Source organism: Mycteria americana, chromosome 2 (genome assembly GCF_035582795.1).
Source record: "Mycteria americana isolate JAX WOST 10 ecotype Jacksonville Zoo and Gardens chromosome 2, USCA_MyAme_1.0, whole genome shotgun sequence".
NCBI lineage: Eukaryota > Metazoa > Chordata > Aves > Ciconiiformes > Ciconiidae > Mycteria > Mycteria americana.
The window spans coordinates 47646567-47666811 of NC_134366.1; the positions used below are offsets into that span (position 1 = coordinate 47646567).

Here is a 20245-nt window from a genome sequence, read left to right on the forward strand (position 1 = left end):
GAAGAGCCTTTTTTTTGCGGCTCCCTCCTTACATTTTCAGTAATTCTCCTTGCCTTTATCTGAAAATGGTTCTTTCCAGAATCCCTTCAGACTTCATACTTCATTTAAAATCATGTTTGATGATCTGATAGTTTGCTCTGACAAAATTACAATGCAGTTTTCATCAGCTGTAACTCACCTGATCTGCTATGCCTTTACTAATAGCGCTCAAACCAGGTCTTTGATTCAGGTCACTATTTGCAATGGAGACTGAAGGAGAAATCTTAATGCACTTCCATTTTTATGAAGGGCGTTTTGCAAAGGGAAGAGAAAAAGTAATACTGAATAAGGATGCTAAAAACTATTAAAAACATGTCGTTAAATCCAAAATTATTTACATGAAGAATTCTTTCCCAGTGGAAGAAACTGGAAAGAGGGTGCAATGCTTGGAGAGCAGCAGCGTAGGTCAGAAGGAAACTTGTCCTTGTTTTTCAGCTATCTGGCTTGATTATTTGGGCAACTTATAAGTCACTTTGTCTATTGTTGATTCAGTTCCTCCCTTTCTACTCTCTACCTCTTTATCATTTTGTCAGGATAAAACACATTACAAATTGCAGGAAGCTCAAACAGTAAGTAAAAGGACATTAATAGGCACAGAAGGTCAATACATTTTATACTAGATCCCTATGATAAGAAGAGCTTTGGAAATACAGAACTTTTACAGAAGTCATGGTATCCAAGTTATTTAAATGCCAGTCACAAAAAAAAATTGTCACTAATGCTAGCCTGCTAAGCAGAGCCGTGAAGCACAGAACATGCAATAAATATTCCTGCAAAAATACCCTGTAAGTTCATATATAGCAGGATATATCTTAAAAAATGAGTCGTGGGGATACTTTATCATGTAGAGATGGTAGTGGCTAGAGAAGCCACTTTTGAATTCACCTGTGGATTTATAAAAATTACCTGTACTGGAAGAAAATAGATAAATATTTTGTCAATCAGCAGCTGACGTAAAACAAAGGTATTTACGGTTAATGCTGCTGTCACAATTAATTACAAAATCCCAGGAATCAGATGCTACAGCATCTACTGTTTTTCATTAACATCACTGTGCGGTACATATTAGGGCTTTCTCAGGTAGGAAATTAATTCTTATTAAAATGTCTTGTGGGCATCAAAACAGAAGTAATGAGACAAGAATGAGCTGGGAGTCCAAAGGCAAATGGGGTGGGGGGGTTTATATAAAACAGCTCCTTAATAATCACTAGGAGGAAACTCATGAGAAAGGAGGAGTATGCCAAATGGAAACAGCTTTGCCTGTTGCCTGAATAGAGCCTTTCACCCCATTTTAGAGAGGTAGGGTGAAATGTTTTCAAGGCTGATCGGTCCCACAGACAGACAGTAAAGAATTTGGACTCTCTCTCTCTATTACTGTTTGCTAACTGAGCTGACTGCCAACTCAGACCGTTGGTAGAAGTTTAATTATCATCAGCCCTGTTGTTTTCATTATAAACTGCTGTTCCTTGGGGTTTTATCGTTTCAGTTCTTAAGGCCTTTCTGTGCGTGGTTTGGTCACGGAGGTAGCAGAACTAGATTGATTTAGAAACAGATTTAGCCAGACTGGTGCTGAAATTGTGGTTAAACTAGCCTGACATACCTCTTCACCTCTTTCTGTAACACACGTGCTAAAAGCCCTGCCATTGTATTTGCCAGAGTCCAACATAACTGGAACCACGTCAATAGCCTTTGCAGAAAAAGCTCGCTAAAATGCCTTTCTCAGAGGCATATGATTAATCTGGAATCTCTTAATGAGGCTACAGCCTGGCACGTGTTCAATGGACAGGTCAATTGGTCAACATTTGCAAGAAATCCTGAATTATATTCCAAATTTTGGTTCTCACGGACCTCATAAGATCTTTTCCCTATTCTCCTCTTCCAGATCTGGGATATGCCAATCTCCTAGTTCAACTGGTTAATAAAGGTCTGAAAGCATAGTTGTTATTGGGAGGCTTACATGTATTTTACATATCAGCAAATGGATATGTCTGAAAAGTGAGAACCTGAAAGGACAGAATGCAGATTTCTATAGGCTGTATTGCCTTATGCTGATTTTCAAAGAAACGTGGAGATTGCTCCCCCCTCCCCAAATCAAAGAGGATCTAGAAAGGGTGGTTAGTTCCTCTTCTTCTCCACAGCAGGTAGTGCTTTTGAAGTCCTTCCAGAGTACTTGTCATCAAAGTATTTGTTACCTACCTGTTCAGGTGTTTAGAGGGCTACAATACATTATTTTGGAAAGTGTAATTATATGGTTGCGAATGCAGCATGTTGTGTGGCTATTTGTGTAGGTAGACATTATATAATGCCTCCAGCAAATGTTTCCATGGTGGCAAGAAAAGTTAACATTGATTAACCAAGTTTTATTAGGCCTAATTGTTCAGGTTTAGCCCCTCAGGATCTGTCTCTGCTGTAGGTTTAACTCAAGTGAGCAGCAGACCCAGCGAGAGCATGTGCAGCCGTACTGCAGGGCTGCATTTAAGTGCCATCACCCGTCTCCATCCTAGTCCCCCTTCCTGTGAGAGAGGAGGACGGGTGAACTGAGGTGGAAGAACTGTACAAGCACTTTAGCTGTCATTTGTGTTTCGTTTTGGAGCTGCTGTGGGTATATCCCACAACCCCCAGCATTATACTAATCCAAGCTTTTCTGTCATTCGTTTCCAATGGACCACAACTGGAACTAGAGCTATCAAAATGGTTTTCCTGCAAAATGTCCCCCCCCAGGTTGCCAGCGTGACTGTCGACAGCGCAAGGATTTAGGGTTATAACCCAGCCTAGTGCAGTGCAAAGGAAACACTCAGATAAGCCAGTCCATATTTGTGGGCACATCAGGGATTTGGGCATAGCACCCAGCTAGGTCCCCAAGTGAATCCTCAGGGACGGCTGGCCTTTGAGCCACACAGACACAGACAAATGGGGGATCATCTCGAGTTGCTGTCCTAATCTGTCTTCTTGTCACGGCTTGCTGATATGTTACTGCACAGATATGTCCACCATGCCCCAGGCAATGTCCCTATCTCAGGAGACATCTATAAACCATTTGCAGATCCTAAGCGAATCCATTTTAGCGTATATGGATATGTGTTATCCAGCCTGTCCAGGATGAATTTTAACTGGTGCATAAGCGCTGTGTAATCATTGTTTTGTGTGGTATTTACGCATGCTTTATAAAGATACCACCCTTCTGCATAGCTAGGGTCTTCCTCCATTTGTATGGTAATGAATCAGTATTCAGGGGGCCTTTTCTGCTCTGCTTCGTACCCGGCCCTGTTCCCTCTGATATCTGAGGACGGGCCCCAACAGCAGAGCCCCTAATGAAGGTAGGGGGAAGATGAGGACAAAGAGCCCCGCCATACCTATTGAGGGAGAAATCTGCATCTGAAAGTGCCTGCTGGAAATGGGCAAGGTGCCAAACAGCAGGGAGAAGGGTGATGCTCTAGAATATAAAGGAGGGCGTACTATTATCTTTTTCTGTCTTTAAGTCACTGGTTATTTGTGAAAAAAGGAAACAAACGAGGGGAACAGTTTGATTTGGCAGCAGCACGGTTTATATTCATATCCCAGCAAACGCAACACCCCTTCTCTCCCACAGACCTGCCTGCTGCTGCGACTTGTCCCCTAATGCTACAACCATTCTCCTGTTCCACCTCTCCTAAATGGAGCCTCTACCAACAGCTGGTGAATGTGCTGGATCTGCAATTACCCCAGGACGCAGCAGTCAAGGCAGTGCTATCTGAGCATGTACGTGACGTCAGCGCTTATTTCGGGGATCACGGCCTTTTGGGGAGCGTAGGTTATGCATTTGAACACAAGTTGCCTACACCTCGGGTCAGAGCAACCACCGCTGCTCAGCAGCCATCGCTATTCCAGTTGAATGGGGTTTGTTTTACTGTTTCTGAGCAGACATGCTGCCATGCTGCTTTTGCAGTTCTTCTGCTTCCACCCATTCTTGTTCCTCTCTCGTGGGGAAGGCGCCTAGGTCTTTCCCACTATACTCCCTCTGCACACCCTGCTGCCTCCAAAAAAAGAAAGCTTCCTCCAAGAGACCCTGGCAGCCTTCAGGTCCCAATGTTTAGTGATATCTCCTGCTGAACATCATAGGTCAAAACTCACAGTTCACCTCAAAAGAGAAAGCAAGGAGCATCTCAGCAGCAGGCCACAACAGCAGAAAGTTCTTCAGTACTCACACTCACAGGGGACAAACTGCAGCAGGAGCCTAGATGACATGTAGAAATGGCATGCCCGGCCAGCATCAGTGGGTACTATAATGCTGGATGGAGAAGCATCCTACGGTCTCCCTCCCCTACTCCTTGTTTGGTAACTAGGCTGGTTAGTAGACAACAGCCCTTCTTCTGGAAAAAAAAAAAAGGGGATTATATGTAGGCCCAGAGTGAAGGAGTTCAACTGGGAAAGACAATCTTCCCCCAGCAACCCATAAGTTATGCTTAGCTCTAAACCAGATTTTCAGCATGGTGGGAAGAAAGCTTTGGGCCCCTCAGTGCAAGTTTGATAACAGTGTGTGAATCACATGCCAGTGGACCTGGGCTGAGAATTTGCTATCTAAATCTCAGCTTCCCCAGTGGCCAGAAGCATCCCAGTTGAGGCTCATCCAGGATGAATCTGCAAAGACTAAGAAAGAGAAAGAGCAATGATTGACATGGTAATACAGCATCTCCCATGCAAAAACGCCCTCACCCCCTCCAGCATTTTCATAACCAAATACACACCTTGTTTTGCACTATAAAGAGCATGGGAATGAAATGTGATAATGAGACATAACGAGATGCATGCATAAGACAAGCTGTGGACAGGCAGTGAACATAAAAAAGAGATGTGTACATGTGCACATAGGGAAGAAGTGGCAGATAGGCACTTTCTTATAATCTAGCAACAATAATCATGACAATAATTAAGTTCTGTTTTCATTTTCCATGCACCTTTATGTATCTGGAGAAAAGAAGCAAATAACCAGGCTTTCTATTCAGATTCTTGTAACTAGACCCCAGTGACCACTGTCAAAAATGTCCACTAATACACACCTAAATCATCAGGCAAGTTTACTTCAGCTGTCTTCCTGCCCCTTGTGTTCTGTGGTTTTTTTTCTTTATTAACAAGGAGAAAGCTGCATGGAAAGCCTACAAGAATGCATTTGACAGAGAATATTGGAAACTATCAGTTCAGAATTCACTTTCCACAATCCATGGCACACCCAGTGCTAAAAGCTGCTTTCACCTTATCAGGAATCAGAAGCAATGCCAGACCTGCCAGACCTGCCACTTGCAAAATTAATATCAGTAAGCTTCAGATCATAAAGGACTTGGAGAGATTGTCTGGCAAATATTTTCAAATGATAAATAATAGGGGGGAAATAAAACTGCCTGGACAGTGCACCAGCGGAAAAAGAGGCAATATTCGTTCACTAAACTCTTCTAATTATTGACATATTGTAACTAATGGGCATTAGAGGCAGAAAGAAGCTGTAATCTATCCATGTCATCCTCTTTTTGGACTGTTCCCAGTACTAATTGCAGCAGAGGAGCATTCCAAACTGGAATCCTCTGGCTTTTCCATTCATTGCTTAGAGGAACTCCAAGCCTGCACAAAACGTTACAGGTTTTCTGACTTTTTTGCAGTAACACTTTTGTCCTTTTGCCTTTTTGTGAGGCCACAGATCCACAGTAAAAACCCTTTAGCTGAAAGCCTGTTGTAAGCTGAACCAACAGTAGCAGATGCAGAAACAGATTTCCCTTGGGAAAGAACGTCAAGTCAGTCTGACAGCTGTAGTGGCAAGTACTAGCAATGTTCATTGCCCTTGTAAATCTTGGGGATAAACATCCCTCAGATGTCAATGACTGATGGTGGAGATAAGAGTGTAAGTGTTGTACACAGTATACATTCCTGTGCTCTCATTGCATAAAAATGACAATGATCATCTATATCGGGCAGGGTGTAATTGCCTACCCTGTGGCATGGAGCTCGTGGGCAGGCAGTGCTGGGGTGGGTGAAGACGCTTGTACATGAACACGTCATGGTGATCAGCGTTCATTCATTCTTTTACTCCCTTATATTTGTTACTGTCCAGGTGGATGCTTCCTCTTACTGAAGCAGAAATTGTTTATGCATAGCACAGTGCCAAGAGCTGTGCAAACATTAAAATGTGGATATGCTTCATTCATGCTGATGGAAGCAAACCCCTGGCATAAGAGCAGCAAATTATTCCATCTCTCTCCACTGTGGCACTGGAGGTGTCTAGAACAGGCTTGGGGGACTTCTAGTCCGGTTTCGCTCCCTATTCGAAAGAAACATTTACTTTGCTCCCCATGCTGCAGCCTTGCAGGAGAAGTTGTGCTGGCTGCACACCCTCTTCTGGACTGGGAAATGTGCCTGCCTTATGATACTGAAGCCACCCTCTAGGTAAATTTTTCTCTCAGCCATCCCTCCAGATACCATCTTTTTGCCCTTTTTGTCCAAGGGGGCAAGGAAATTATTGGTGGGACATCAACAACAAGGGCGATTCCACTGGCGAAACCAGCAGCCTGCTTATCGTTGTTACTTTTTACTCATGCCTGGATCATCTTGCAGTGGTTTCTATGACAACAGAAAAATTATTTCTTAACATAAATCAAGTTTGTCAGACTTATGCTTGTGCATAGCACTTGCTGAAGGCTAGATAAGCAATTCTGAGACCGAAAGCAAACTGATCTGCTCTATGAAAATGGAGCTACCAAGGATCTGAAATAGAAAAGTTCCCTTGTTTTCCTAGGGAAATTTACATTGAGTATTGAATTGTGGTGGTTCTTTTATATTTTGAGAAAGAAAAGCACAAGAATAGCGAATATCATGAATTAATACACTTATCTTTTAAATGCAGAGACTTTGGGACAAATCAACTGTGTTTCTAAGAAAAGAAGTGTGAATATTCAGCACATAAACAACATAGGAAGAAGAAAAGAGAAGATTCATAGAAGCTCCTTTTCAGAAAATGTGAAAGGATTTCTGAAAATCGCACTCTGTGCCTGTTTGGTACATGGATAATGATAATAGTTCTTGGTAAACTGGTCCCCAGAGTACAACATCTTAAGTATACCTTTTGCTTGCACATTTTTTCTCATCTTGTCCTCTGGCATCTTTTTATTAGACCCTAAAAATATAGTTATCATTGGCAGATTGGAAGGACTATTTTGCAGACAGTTCATCCCTATTGCATGTGTTTCCGCTGCATAGCAATGAGCTTTTTAAAAAAGTATGAATTTCTTTACAGCCTGAGTCATGAATGGTAGCATCCCATATCTGTTTAATCTAGAATGATCATAATTTTTAGTTCACAGAATCACAGAATCATATAGGTTGGAAAAGACCTTTAAGATCATCAAGTCCAACCATTAACCTAACACTACCAAGACCACCACTACACCATGTCCCTAAGCACCTCATCCAAACGTCTTTTAAATACCTCCAGGGATGGTGACTCAACCACTTCCCTGGGCAGCCGCCTCCAATGCTTGATAACCCTTTCAGTGAAGTAAAATTTCCTAATATCCAGTCTAAACCTCCCCTGGCGCAACTTGAGGCCATTTCCTCTTGTCCTATCACTTGTTACCTGGGAGAAGAGACCAACCCCCACGTTGCTACAACCTCCTTTCAGGGAGTTGTAGAGAGCGATGAGGTCTCCCCTCAGCCTCCTTTTCTCCAGGCTAAACAACCCCAGTTCCCTCAGCTGCTCCTCATAAGACTTGTGCTCCAGACCCTTCACCAGCTTCGTTGCTCTTCTCTGGACACGTAATGAAAAAACTTTTCAGAAGGTTAGTGCAATTTGTAGTATTGATATAGCTATGGTTTTTAGGCAGTGGGTTACTCTTGTTAATCTAAAATAGGTGGTTAATGGGTGTTTTAGTTAAGCTGTCTCTGACTGAGGGGGTATCCTGTTCATCCTGTGGAGGAGAACAAAATCTATGCCTGGGCATGGAGGATGGGCTACGGTACGAATACAGGCAAGCATATTGCCTTCTGTCCACAGCACAATTCCTGCTCATCTCAAAGAGAGCTTCATAGAATGAGCAAAGGCAAACCCTCATCTTTTGCTGCAGAAGATAATGCACTGTTTATTATTCTTTCACTCTGTTAGTGCTTGATTCAGCAGAACTCAGTAGGAGTGATGTCTCTTCCCTTCCTTCCCATCTTCCTTTCTCTGTTTCTGCTCTACTTCCTTCTTGGCATCTCTCCTTTCTTCATCCTTCTCCTTCCAGCAATTCCAAACCCTCAACTGCATCTTGGATTCATTTCCATTCCTTTCCATCTGCTAAAATACATTCATGTATTATGTATCAAATGTTGACATTTATAATGGTGTCAATAAGGTTTTGAGTCAAAGCCTGAATGGAAACAAGCAGTTTGGACAGTGTTTACCTCTCTCGTCAGTATTGTTTCACTTTATTTTCAGACTCAAGAAAGGAAACACTGCACAGTTGGGTCCTACTAGGAAGATTTCCTGAACAACCATGATGGATAGGAGCATTTTTTGCTCTTTAATGGAAGTTTAAATGCCAAAGAGTATGGTGATTCCATGTGGTTAACTCATGGAGCAAGTGGACCCACTGTTTCAAGAGTCCTGTATCAAAGTAAAGATACGCAACTGCAGTAAAGTGAATGTGTAGGTCTTTTGAAACTTCCACATACATACATATGCATGATTGGGAGTGGGGTTGTGTGCTTAAAGCTGCAATTCCACAGCAGTTTAGTATGATCTAAGGTGGGGTTGCCCTCCACCTTTCCTTAGATGCACTCTCCATTCTTCTCTTCACTGATATTTGTCTGATCATACAGTGAGCCAGTTAAGTGAAAGAAACTAGCAACTAATTTCATGGGGGGGGGGGGGGGTGTAAGAAGCATTTTCTTCCAATTTAGCTCTCTGAACCAACTCACTGCAGGATTAGGTATGTTTTTGTCAGTGTGAGGGAGAGACAGAAAATCCAGCCAGCAGTGTCGTGGGGCAGAGAGGCAGGTCAAGAAGTAACAGCAACCTAGGTCAGCTTAGACTCTGACAGAATTGCAGCTTCAGTGGGGATTTTTAAAATCTCAGGCATGACTTTGCTGTATCCATAAAAGCACCAGAGGTCTATCAAACTTGCTTCAGAAGTATTGTGGCATTAGGGATGCTTAAATTTACAGCCCTGTTTTCCATTTCTTGTCTTGAATGTATTGATTGCTACTCTTTCTCCAAGCTGTTTGCTATGCATCATACTTTCATTTTAGTAGAGGTCTCAGACATATTTTGTCAGCTCTGGGTATCTGGATAAGATGAATTTCTCCTGCTGCACATATTTATTTGATTTATGTTTATGGGATGCCCATATCTGGCTATTTGGATCTGAACTGCATATACACTAGAATAATTTGATTGCCAGTTCCATAGGTCTTCCAATTACAAGACACTATATTCAGATGGAGGCAAAATAGGAAATAGGATCAGGCACAGGACCAGTCAATCCTTATTTTTCCCAAAAGGAGATTTTTTCCTATTTCACCCAATACAAGGTTCAGCACTTGGAAGGAAGGGAAAAAAAAATAATAGAAATCCTTAGGCTTGATTTCCTCTTGGTAAAAAACAAATGAAACGAGCTGAAATTCTGCTCCTTGATTAACATGATGAAGTAAGAACTAGGCAAGGTAGACTAACAAGCACATGGCTGAGTCTAGAAGGAAACATAGGTGAAAAGAGGTTAGAGACGAGAAGAGAAAAACCAATGGTTTTCTGAAGGCTTCAGGTAGTCAAAGCCCTGCACAAATGCCCAACTACGTGAACTACGTCCTCTTTACTCTTTGATCTTGGTCTGCAAATGATTCATGGCATTTAGTGATTCACTACGCCAGCTTGCCAGTCAGTTATTAGGGAGTCATAAAAAATAAGTCACAGCTCCTCTTTTTGCATCCCACCCTTGTTTTTACTTCATTCAGTTAATCTCCCAGCAGTGTATTTACAAGTGGGAAAGAAGCACCAGTGAAATGGAGGAGAGCTCTCTCTCTGTATGGCCCCTCTGCCACCCCAGCCTTTGTGTTTAAATGTTTTCTCCTGTGCTTGGTTCTTGCTGCTCCTGATCCTTTGCAATATATCTCATTTTCTCTAATAATTTTACAAACACAGGCTGAATCAAAGGACACCCTCCAGGGGAGAAACAGCTTGTCTTAAGATCAAAAGTTCTGCTTTGTTTGCTGTTAGAGGTCACCTACCCTGCACATTACATTCACAATTTATTTTTGAGTTGGTGTTTATTCATTCTAAGTGGTTCAACCCATACATTATATCCTAAAAAAAGCCCCTGGTCTTGAAACATGCTGAGGACCACCCAAGAGCTGCTGAACATTTCCCGCTCCCATGAGAACTGAAGGTTCAAAGTAACTCTCTGTGCTGTGCCTTAACTCTTCTGGTCAGAGCAGCACTGAAAAGCTTCACCCTGATGCATCTGCTTCCCACCTTTCCTGTTTGCTAACCATCTGCTGATAGGTACCAACCAGAGCAATGCATTTCTTCAGGTGTGTCTCAAAGACAGAAGAGCTCAGCAGCACTTTTTGATATGTAGAACCTTTTAATATATTTTCTATCCACTCAGTGGTATCTGTAGGAAAAAGTAAACCTGTTGCTGCAGTTGTAAGTGATGGGGGAGCCATTAAGATTGCCTATTTATTCCTTCAGTGCTCCATACCATGACACTCTGGGCCTGGAGAGGGAGCTGTGGTTGTTGCCCTCCTCTTCCCAGGGGTCAAGAGTTAGCCAAAAAGCAGGCAAGATCACACAGGGAGCGACAAGCAGTACTGACTGAAATTACTAGTAAATTACCTCTTTCTGAAGAGCTGCTATACCTGGGGTGGACATGGTGTAGCCACACCAAAAAAATTGTCTTCTTTTGGGTGGGATAATTACCTTGTTCACAAATCCTTCATGATGGCAGCAAATAGTGTCTGATCCAGGACCAATAAATGGTCTTTGGCAGAAGAGATCAGTTTTCAGGGATCTGTGTTAGATTACCTTTCTCTCACTCGTGAAATCATTAGCCAACAAGTTCTTCCTAGGCAAATATTTTATCTCTGATGAAAGCAAAGCTCCCTCTAACCTCAGTGCTTGAAGGCTTCAGAACCAGGTCCTGGCCATGTCTTTCCTTCCGTCCTAACCATCCTTCCAAACTTGTGTGCAGGATCCTGGGAGCCATGAGAACAAAGCCATGAAGGCCAACTGGTGCAGTCCTGTTAGAAGTCCTGTTGTAGTTTCAGTGGGATGAGTACTCTACACTTAACTGGTTGAGATGGTGTTTATGTGTAGTTAGAAAATCTTTTTCTTTTTCCTTAGTCCACAAAGCCCCAATGAGAAGGAGGGAGCTAGTTGTTACCCTTCAAAATGGAAAAAGTTAAATCTGATGTAATTTTTCATCAGAATCTGCTGCCCTCGACCACTGCAAAGGGGCTATTAGTTCTTAGGTACTCCCGCTGACATCAGTGGGGCCACTTGTGGAGCAGGTTACCATTCACTCCGAGGGAGGAAGGCTATCATCTAGATTATTTATCAGCCTGAGAGGCCAAAGCCTGAAAGTCCAAAGTCCAAAGCCACTGACTCTTGAGAGGGGTGGACAACCATAAGTGTCCCTGAAGTCAGAGAAAACTGAGGGTGGAGAGCAAGCCCGGGAGATTTCCTGGAGTTCTGTGTCTAGATCTTCAGGAACAACCTCCTGTAGCTATCCAGTCAAAGGAAATTAAATGGGGGAATCTTTGCAGGAGAATTCCTAATCCCATCCCTCAGAGGATGAGCACAGGCCTTTGTGGGAGACTGTGTTTTGTATCAATCACAAGAGTTTTCCGTTTAAACATCTCATTCTGGTACATCCGTGACTTCTCATCAGCTACAGTCTGACCCTGCGGTGCCATCACAGGATGATATGTGTCTATCTTATAAAGGAGGCAAAGCTTCTTCTCTGAGGAGGTGAATTCAGAAATGTAGCCAACCTACATGTGACTCACAGGAAGGAGTGAGTTATTTAGTTTCCCTTTATTATTTATAGTCACCGGGAGCCATTAAAGCTGTGAAGCTGCACAAATGTTTGCAAAACTGGAGCTGTATTCTTTTAACCCATACTGCATCTGGAAACACAACACAACATTGCAGAATAGACACCTGGGGGTGTTGTCAGGGGGAAGAAGGTAACGTTGTGGAGTGATTTCCAAAGGAATCAGAAGTGTTCAGTCATAAAGCTAATATTTGGCAAGGGAAAAGTGACATGTCTATAGACAACACAAAAGATGTTTTCAGAGGATAGTGAATGGAGAAGGATACAAGAAGGCTGTGCCAGATGGCAGAACCAAGAAATGAGAAAATAAGTACCGCTTACAGGAGTTTTACATAGCAATGCATAGTTTAGTGGGCTGTATTCTGAGCTGCTGCAGGCTGGAATAACTCCATTAAAGTCAATGAAGCCAGCAAGTCCAGCTGAGGACACGGAGAAAGATGTTTCTTGATTAAGCCTTTTTGTGTAAGCCGCAATTTGGTGCTTTCCATGCTGTGTGTTTTCCCCTTGCAACACACTAAGGGCCAAATTTGGCTTACAAGGCTGTCAATCAGCTTACAACACCCAGCTCTATCAGCATCATTGCTGCCACTTTCAGAAGCAACACATGGAGAAGCGCTGCAATGCACAGCAAACAACACTCCATGGACCGAAGCATGATGCCCATGCTGTGCAATAGTAACAAATGGTATAGACAGGAATAGACTACAGCCTCGAAAACGGCCATCTGAGCTTGCCTGCTCTCACCAGCATACAGCCCAGGACTGGCAGGTCCAGAGGTGCTTGGGCAGTTGGCACTCCTAGAGAGATGTTACGCTTCATCTCCTCTGCATACCAGCTGCTTCTGCTCCTCCATTGTTTCCAGAAGAGGCAAGAAGGAGCAATTGCAAATCTGTGCACATACCAGCCAGTCTGTTGTCCCATTATATCCCTAGATCTGCCCCGACTATGTCTAATGCAGTAGTAAAGTCAGACACAGGGCACTCTGTGCATTCAAAGCCTGTGAGCAATTTTAAAGGAAAAGCAAAGCCTTCAACAGTAGGGAATTTTGAGGGAACTAATAATTGTATTCTATAGCATGTAGAATACATGCTTGTGATGACACGACCACGTCATATACAATGGAGGACTTGCAGAACAATACTAGTGCAAAGCTCAAAGCCATTTGTAGGGAACCAGAGGCCTCCTGTGAGGTTTTGCATGTTTCGCTCATATTTTCCTTTGGCAACATGAATGCAAGAGAAGAATACATGACCTGATTTGATTTTCCCTCCAACTCATTTTCCTGTACCACTGCAAGTCAGAATCCTCCATAGGCAATGTTTTGTAGCAATGACCAGCTACATCAGAACTCCAGGTAAAGGGATAGAGAGAGTCTTGTAGTGGCTCGGAAAGTTCACTCTTCTCAAAGTGAGTCACTGTGTTATTTCCTCCCTCAGATTGCAAATGGCATTTCTCGAGTTTTTCTCTCTATTTTTATCCATCATCAAATGCCCTTTAGCCTTGTGGACAACGCCAAATAAATATGACCCTGTCATATTATGGGTTAAGAGGAAGAGCCTAGAAGAAAAGTAGGGGTTGACATAAGTACAGCACCAACCAGCTCATGTATTCATCAACTAATCTCAGGCAAGCCTCCTGAGATGTTTATCAAGTTAAATGCTCAGTTCTTGTCTTTTCCCCATTTTTTCCTGTTGTCTTTGGATTTGTTACCTATTCAGCATAGTCATTAATTCTTGTCTCGGTAAATAGGCATACTTTGGAACAATGTACTGGCTCTTCTGGGTGACTTTTCCTGAACAGTTCCATTCCTGAGCACTGCAGTTCAGTAGCAAAGCATTATGAATTGAAGCTTCATGAGTCCATTATGCAACTCCTCTCTAGATACAAGGTGTCCTAATTTCTGAACAATGTGGATAGTTGCTGAGTTTTTTGGCATGGTGAGAATCTCTCTCAGGTCCTCCTCAGTATGGTTATAACCATAAGAGCACAAATATTATTAAGCACCTGTTAGTTTTCCAATGTTTTCCTGCAACCCGCTCAGAGCTCACTAAAGCATCTATTTTCCAATCAGAATTCACTTGCTGTTGTCAGTAGGGCACTAATGAGCTATTTTTCTGACTTAGCAGTGAAAAGAGACACAGGGATAACCTATAAAGCAAATTTAGGTATTTTTTCAGTGCTCTTTAGTGCAGCGTAGACATATATCCTGTATGTCCTTTCCAGGTTGGCTATACCAGTTTGTGTTCATGCTGGAATGGCTAAAGCAGTACAGCTTATGCATACAAGCCATTATTTAACTGCTGAGAGAATGGAGAAGAAGAGTGTCTGCTGCCAAATTGTGGCCTGAGCCTCCAGCTACCTGCCTGTGACTGCTGCACCAGCAGTAACCTCAGGAGCAGGATGGAAGGCAAGTGGGTTTCAAGAAACCACTTTCCTGTCAGTGTGGAAGTCCATTTTCAGAGCCTGTAGAGAAGAATAGGGTTGAACAGGCTGCTCAGCTCTCCTTCCTCACTCCAGAGATACCTGGGGACCTCATCAATGCTTGAAAGTTTGAGCAGAAACTGAAGTTATTGTGGTTCAGGTGATTTTGAAAGGCTCTGGGCAAGGAGGCCTCTTTTGCAATGTACGCTCTCTTCTCTACAAGTGTACTCATCCATGTGGTACAGGCTGGAGTTATAAATCTTAGTCAGAAGGGTAGTCTTGTGAATGAGGATCAGTCCTGGGGCTAAGGAGGAAAAGGTTGGAATCCTCCACTTAACCTTATCTGATGCAGTTAGTTAGGCTCTGTTTATAGTCAGTGGTCAATGATAGGTATCTTCCAAAAGCTGTTCAGCCCACCAAACTTACACTCCTTTTTTAGGATGTGATAATTGCCCTCAGTGGTGGCCAATCTCCACTGCCTATAGAGATGGGCTCTGTACCAAGGTTATCTTAGATGCTTGATATCTAGAAGACTAAATTTGGGTAAAATGAATGCCCTCCTACATGACGAGATTTTGTTAGTACTTTAGGCATGATCACCACAGACTACACCCAGCTTGGCCGCTGTAACCCCTCGTTCGGTATTGCAACCTCCGTTTCTTGGGCACGGCCTTTCTCCGCTGACACTGTAAGAAGCCAAAAGTTGGCCATTCTGGATCACAGCAGTCAAAACCTGCCTTTCCTTTCTTCCCTTCAAATACCAGGGCTGTCAAACTTCATGTCTGAGATAGCATTTAAACTGCAAAATAACTTTCATTTGTTATTTATACATACATTTCTTTGCCTTTGCTCAAGCTGCTTGAATGTCAGGCTTTGGCAACCAAAGCGCAAAAGAACCAGGTGGGACTGGGACTGGAAGAGGCTGCTGTCTTACAAGAGAAGTCAGGATTGTCTTGGGGGCAAGTCAAGCTCCTTGGAGGTAATGAGGAGATTTGATGAACCAGGGTTGCTAATTCTGCTGGAACATGGTAAGGCAGGGATGGGTGTTACCAGCACTCGGAGCCAGATTTGCAACGTATATTTAGTTGCAAGACACCCAGCCTTCATATGCCATTGAGAGGGACCCTGCACAGTGGGGAGGACTCTCAACAGATGATTTTCGTCCATCTTAAAGACAATATCAGCCTATATTATTTGTGGGTTTCATCTTTATGGCCTAATTTTCAGAGACAGCTCTCACCTCCAGCCCCAGTGAGTCTAACTATACTTTGGGGATTTACTTCCTGTGAATTCTTAACTAACATAAATTGCCCTGTTGATTACACAAGGGGGAAATATTACTGCTGTATATAAGAGCTGTGAGATTGGACTCTTGAGGGTTAAGATTCTCCTCGCTGTGATCAGCTTCCTCGTTTGCTCAGCCTCCAACACGCTGAAGACAAGCAGAGCATCAGCGTACAATATACAATTACATTTCTGACACATTGCATCTTGCTGTTCCATCTCTTCTTAAATCAGAACCTGTTTTCACTCTTATAATTTAATAGACCATGATATGAAGCCTTGAATAGAAAGCATTTATTTTAAATTTGACTAAAAATAGCTTTCCTTCCACAGTGAGCTCATGGCTTTTTACTTTATCTTGTGGACAGTTGGCTTCCCCTTCATACGTACACATATTTTATGAAGTGGATTCATACAAATGAGATCTCTAAATTATTAATTTACTTTGTGTTTTATTTTAATAGTTTCCTGTTATAAGAGTTCTCAGAAAAGGAGTTGGCTGTTATGCAAATGCACATTTTGCAGATACAGCACCTATTCTTGTACATACTCAAACATAGTCAAGTATATACTCTTATGTTTTTCATTTGAAAAGCAGAAGCTTTAATGGCTGCTGAGGAAGACTTTAATTTGCATACTTTTGTCACCTCTGGGTTTTGTTAATGTCTGTGACTTTAAATTTGCAAAATAAGTTGTATAAATTTGTTGATCGGACATAACATAAGGCCCTATTCTAAGTAAAAACTGGGCCCTGTTCCTACTGAGTCAGGTACCTGGAGCGAGGTTGTGGGAAAAGCTCTGTTTCTGATTTTTCCAGCCCTCTAAAGCAAGACAGAGTAGCTTCAAGGCTGTGCTACGTTATGTTCTGCTTTCCAAGGTTTTCTGTTAACTCTGGGAAACAAACATCTGCTGGGAATGCTCTCTACAACTCCTGGTCAGCTGGCTGCCCGCTTCAGGCTCCCCTTATGTCTTAAATCCCTTTACCCCCATTGCTGGTGTGATTGCCGGCTATGATAATGGTGTTCTCAGCCACTCATTGCAGGAGAACTTTGCGTTAATGAAAAAAGGAAAGAAAAACTGGATTTTCATTTTGGTGCTGTGGAACTGTAGCTCATTAGCCCTGTGCAAGTTTTAAGAAGTTGAGTGAAATTGTCTTCTTTGATCCACCACTAGAAAAAAACTTATGCACAATAGAGTCCTAATTACTCATCCTGGCAGCATCATTCATACAGGTGCAGTTTACTATTTCTCTTCATTTTCTTTTGAACATTTCTAGCAACAGCAACACTAGGCGTTAAGTAATCCATCAATAACATCTCATGGTAGCTCAGTAACTTTTCTTTATACTGTTTAGGTTGGGTCAGAATGAGGTAGCCAGAAGTATTTATTATTTGTGGTAACTTTTGTTTGTTTTCCAAAGGGTGCAGGAAATAAAGTTGTCCTTTGTAAAATACATGTTAACAGGAGGAGCACACTAAGCTGCAGATAGTTTACGTCTATTCCAATCTGGAACATGAGTTAGGATGATCTTACATCTTGGCAACTTCACCTATACTTAAAAGTGTGCTTGGGTGCTTTTCTGTGTACAGTACAATCAGGTTTCTTGTCCCAGCATGGATTGTCCATTTTTATGCTTACACGTTACAGTAGAAGACCTGGGCATTCTGGTACACAAATGTTCATGATAAAGTGCAGGCAGTATTTTAAAGAGAGCTGTATCTCTGGGCCAGAGGTTCTCTGCCATACCTGTCAAAAAACAAATTGCTTAAGGATGGCAAGAAGGGAATTCACATTCCCAAAGTTCAATCAAGTAAGAAAGCCCTGCTCATACTGCCTCATTAGCCTGGCACTGGTTTGCAGGACCGTGTGCCACCATGGCCCATGTTTGTTCAGGAGAGCTGTGACTGATTACCGACAATGATGCGACTGATTACTCTGAAGGCCTGAAGAGACTTGCAAGGGGATTAACACTGCAGAACAGAAAATGCTCTTGGCACAAATGACCTCATTAGAATAGATTTATTTATGGAAAGAAGACAAATTTGAAGGTGTCATTTATATTCCAAGGAAAACCTCTTTGTGATAGGTTGCTTCAAGAGCACAACACATTTAACATATTTACTCTGTTAAGGATATTCAGGACCAATGCATTAAATGTGGTGGTGAAAATGAATAAGGAGATTTGGGAAAAAAAAAAAAAGACAGGTAAGAGCCAAGGTTAGATTGCAGGTATGTTAGAAGCTGTGCTTGTGATAGAGCTAGTCTGTCAGCACCACAATTAGCAACATGTAAGTGCAAAAACAAGAGTCTGTTTCAACTCTGCTAAGCAATCCCTCACCATAGACATAGTCAGAAATATCTCAGGAGGTGAGAGCATTACGGCTGACTCAACAGCTTGAAGCTCCCTTAATGTCAGCAGGGACTTCAGAAGGTACTGAAGTACTGGGTCCATTGAACTGCTGTTAAGATTAAAAGCATGGGTCTCCTTTTAAGGAAGACCCTATTGAAACTTAACAGAAGAGCTGTGTTTCATAGAAACATCCCACCTAACATTAAGAAAACGGTACAGAGTATCATGACTGAGCATCATAAATGTCAGCGTTATAACGTTAACTCTGCGCCTTGGTCCATCACAGTACCAGTCTGACAGGGCACACTTTAGGATAAGTGGCTGGCTGAAAGGAAATCCTGGAAAGCCTATAGCTTCCATTAACATGTATCTTAAGATATTTCTCTCTGCATCTCTCAAGTCCCTCCCAAGCCAGTGGTCCTCCCCCCACCCCGGCCTAAAGCAGCAGTCTTTCTCTTCTGATACCTCTTTCCTGTGGAAAGGGGGAATTCTGCTACTGGTCTGTGAATCCCCTTGGGTATTCTGAGAAAGACTTTTATCAAATTTACTATCAGCTAAGCATTACCCGGTTCAGATAATTCCTGGAGGCTATGGGAGGTGACAGTTTAGAGAACAGCCATGCCTCTACTACCATGAGACTATATCTTTTTCCTGCTCCAACAGGCAGCAGGAATGTGGCACGAATGTTCTCCTTTCACTGTTGTTAAACTGTGACCAAGAATGCTACAACTGTAAATTCATCAGCTTAATCAATATTAACAGTAATTGCAAGAATAATTTGCGCAGGTTAAATAAGAAATGCTTTCACTTCAGATGAAGGCCAGCACTTCAACCATAAAGTTGATGTCAGTTGGTTGTTCATCATTTTGTCATGTTTTAAGTCTCTGTTATAACCGGGTTATATTTTTTGAAAAGAAAACAAACAAACTAGAAAGCTCCCCTGTACTTAGTGGTGAGTATTTTGCTGTATGGCTCATGACATTTGAATGTACGTGTAGCCTACCCGAACAATAAGAGCCTTAACAGAAGAACTATGCCCAGTTCCTCATCAACCATTAATAATGTTATGGTTAACCAATACCTGAGCACTGTATCAGTAAGCACGTGCTGATTTTGACTCTTTGTAGACTGCAGATCCCCGTTATCTGGGAAAAAAAAGTTTTATGTAGGTGACTATCTCCATGAATTAAGCTATTCAAATCCAATTAGCTTTTTCCACAGGGTACTTTATCTCATTACAGTTCTCTCAACTTAAACAATAAAACAAACAAGCAAAAACTACAAACCCAATCTCACTGCTTCCAGTGTCACGATGAGTTAATGTCCTGCTCGCCAGAAAGTGAGCAGTGATGCTAAAGCTTCTAGTCAGGCATGCTCTTTGCTTTCATCTAAGGGAGGGAGAAACTCTGATGTTCATTAGAGACACTCATCACTGTCACAAGAGAATGGCAAGTCTTCACACCTCTCTGCCTACACCACAACAGCAATGGCCCACCATGGTCCTCATATTCCAGCAACCAGAAGCTTTATTCAAGAGCTTGCCTTTGTAGGCAATCACAAGCCTGGCTACTGTGTTTGAAGGAGAGGCCAAAGTTGTGCTCTTGACTCAAACAGCACTTCCCATATGCTGATAGTGTAGCACATGTGTGAGGATTTCCAGGAATCAGGCCCAACATAGTTGCTTCTCACACAGGATTTCACCCAGCCGTGTGGAAGTGAGATGCTGCCACACACCAACACGTTTTGCCATCTGGACACTGCTGGAAGCATTTTGCTTCTCATAAACAGACTGAGATCATCTTTCCTCATTAGCTAGGTCATTGAATGGCTAGCCAAATTATTGTGCTGTGTTGTAACATGCACACTTCAATGCTTAATCACTTCTGAACAATAGCCTTCAAATTACAAAAATAGGGACAGATCCTACTTTTTAGTTTTCTTTGCTGAAACATGCCCCAAACTCATGTTCAATGCTACTTGGCAGTGTGAACGAGCACCAGGTCATTTACTCAACGCTGATACTGATTGGCAGCTCTAAGAGAAACGCCCAGATGTTCCTGTTCATTTCTTGCCACCTTGCAGGACTCTGGCGGATGATCGT

The 20245-nt window shown here is 42.4% G+C and overlaps 1 long non-coding RNA gene across 3 annotated transcripts in view; it reads left to right on the forward strand.

Moving 5' to 3' along the window:
* LOC142405601 (uncharacterized) overlaps window positions 1-20245 on the forward strand; it is a 35931-nt gene that overhangs the window by 10687 nt on the left and 4999 nt on the right. The window contains exon 4 of one of the 3 annotated variants that reach the window (XR_012774241.1): window positions 3629-3777. The exons of the other annotated variants lie outside the window; for them this stretch is intronic. This is a non-coding gene — a long non-coding RNA (uncharacterized LOC142405601). The remainder of the gene's footprint in view (window positions 1-3628; window positions 3778-20245) is intronic. 3 annotated transcript variants of the gene reach the window in all.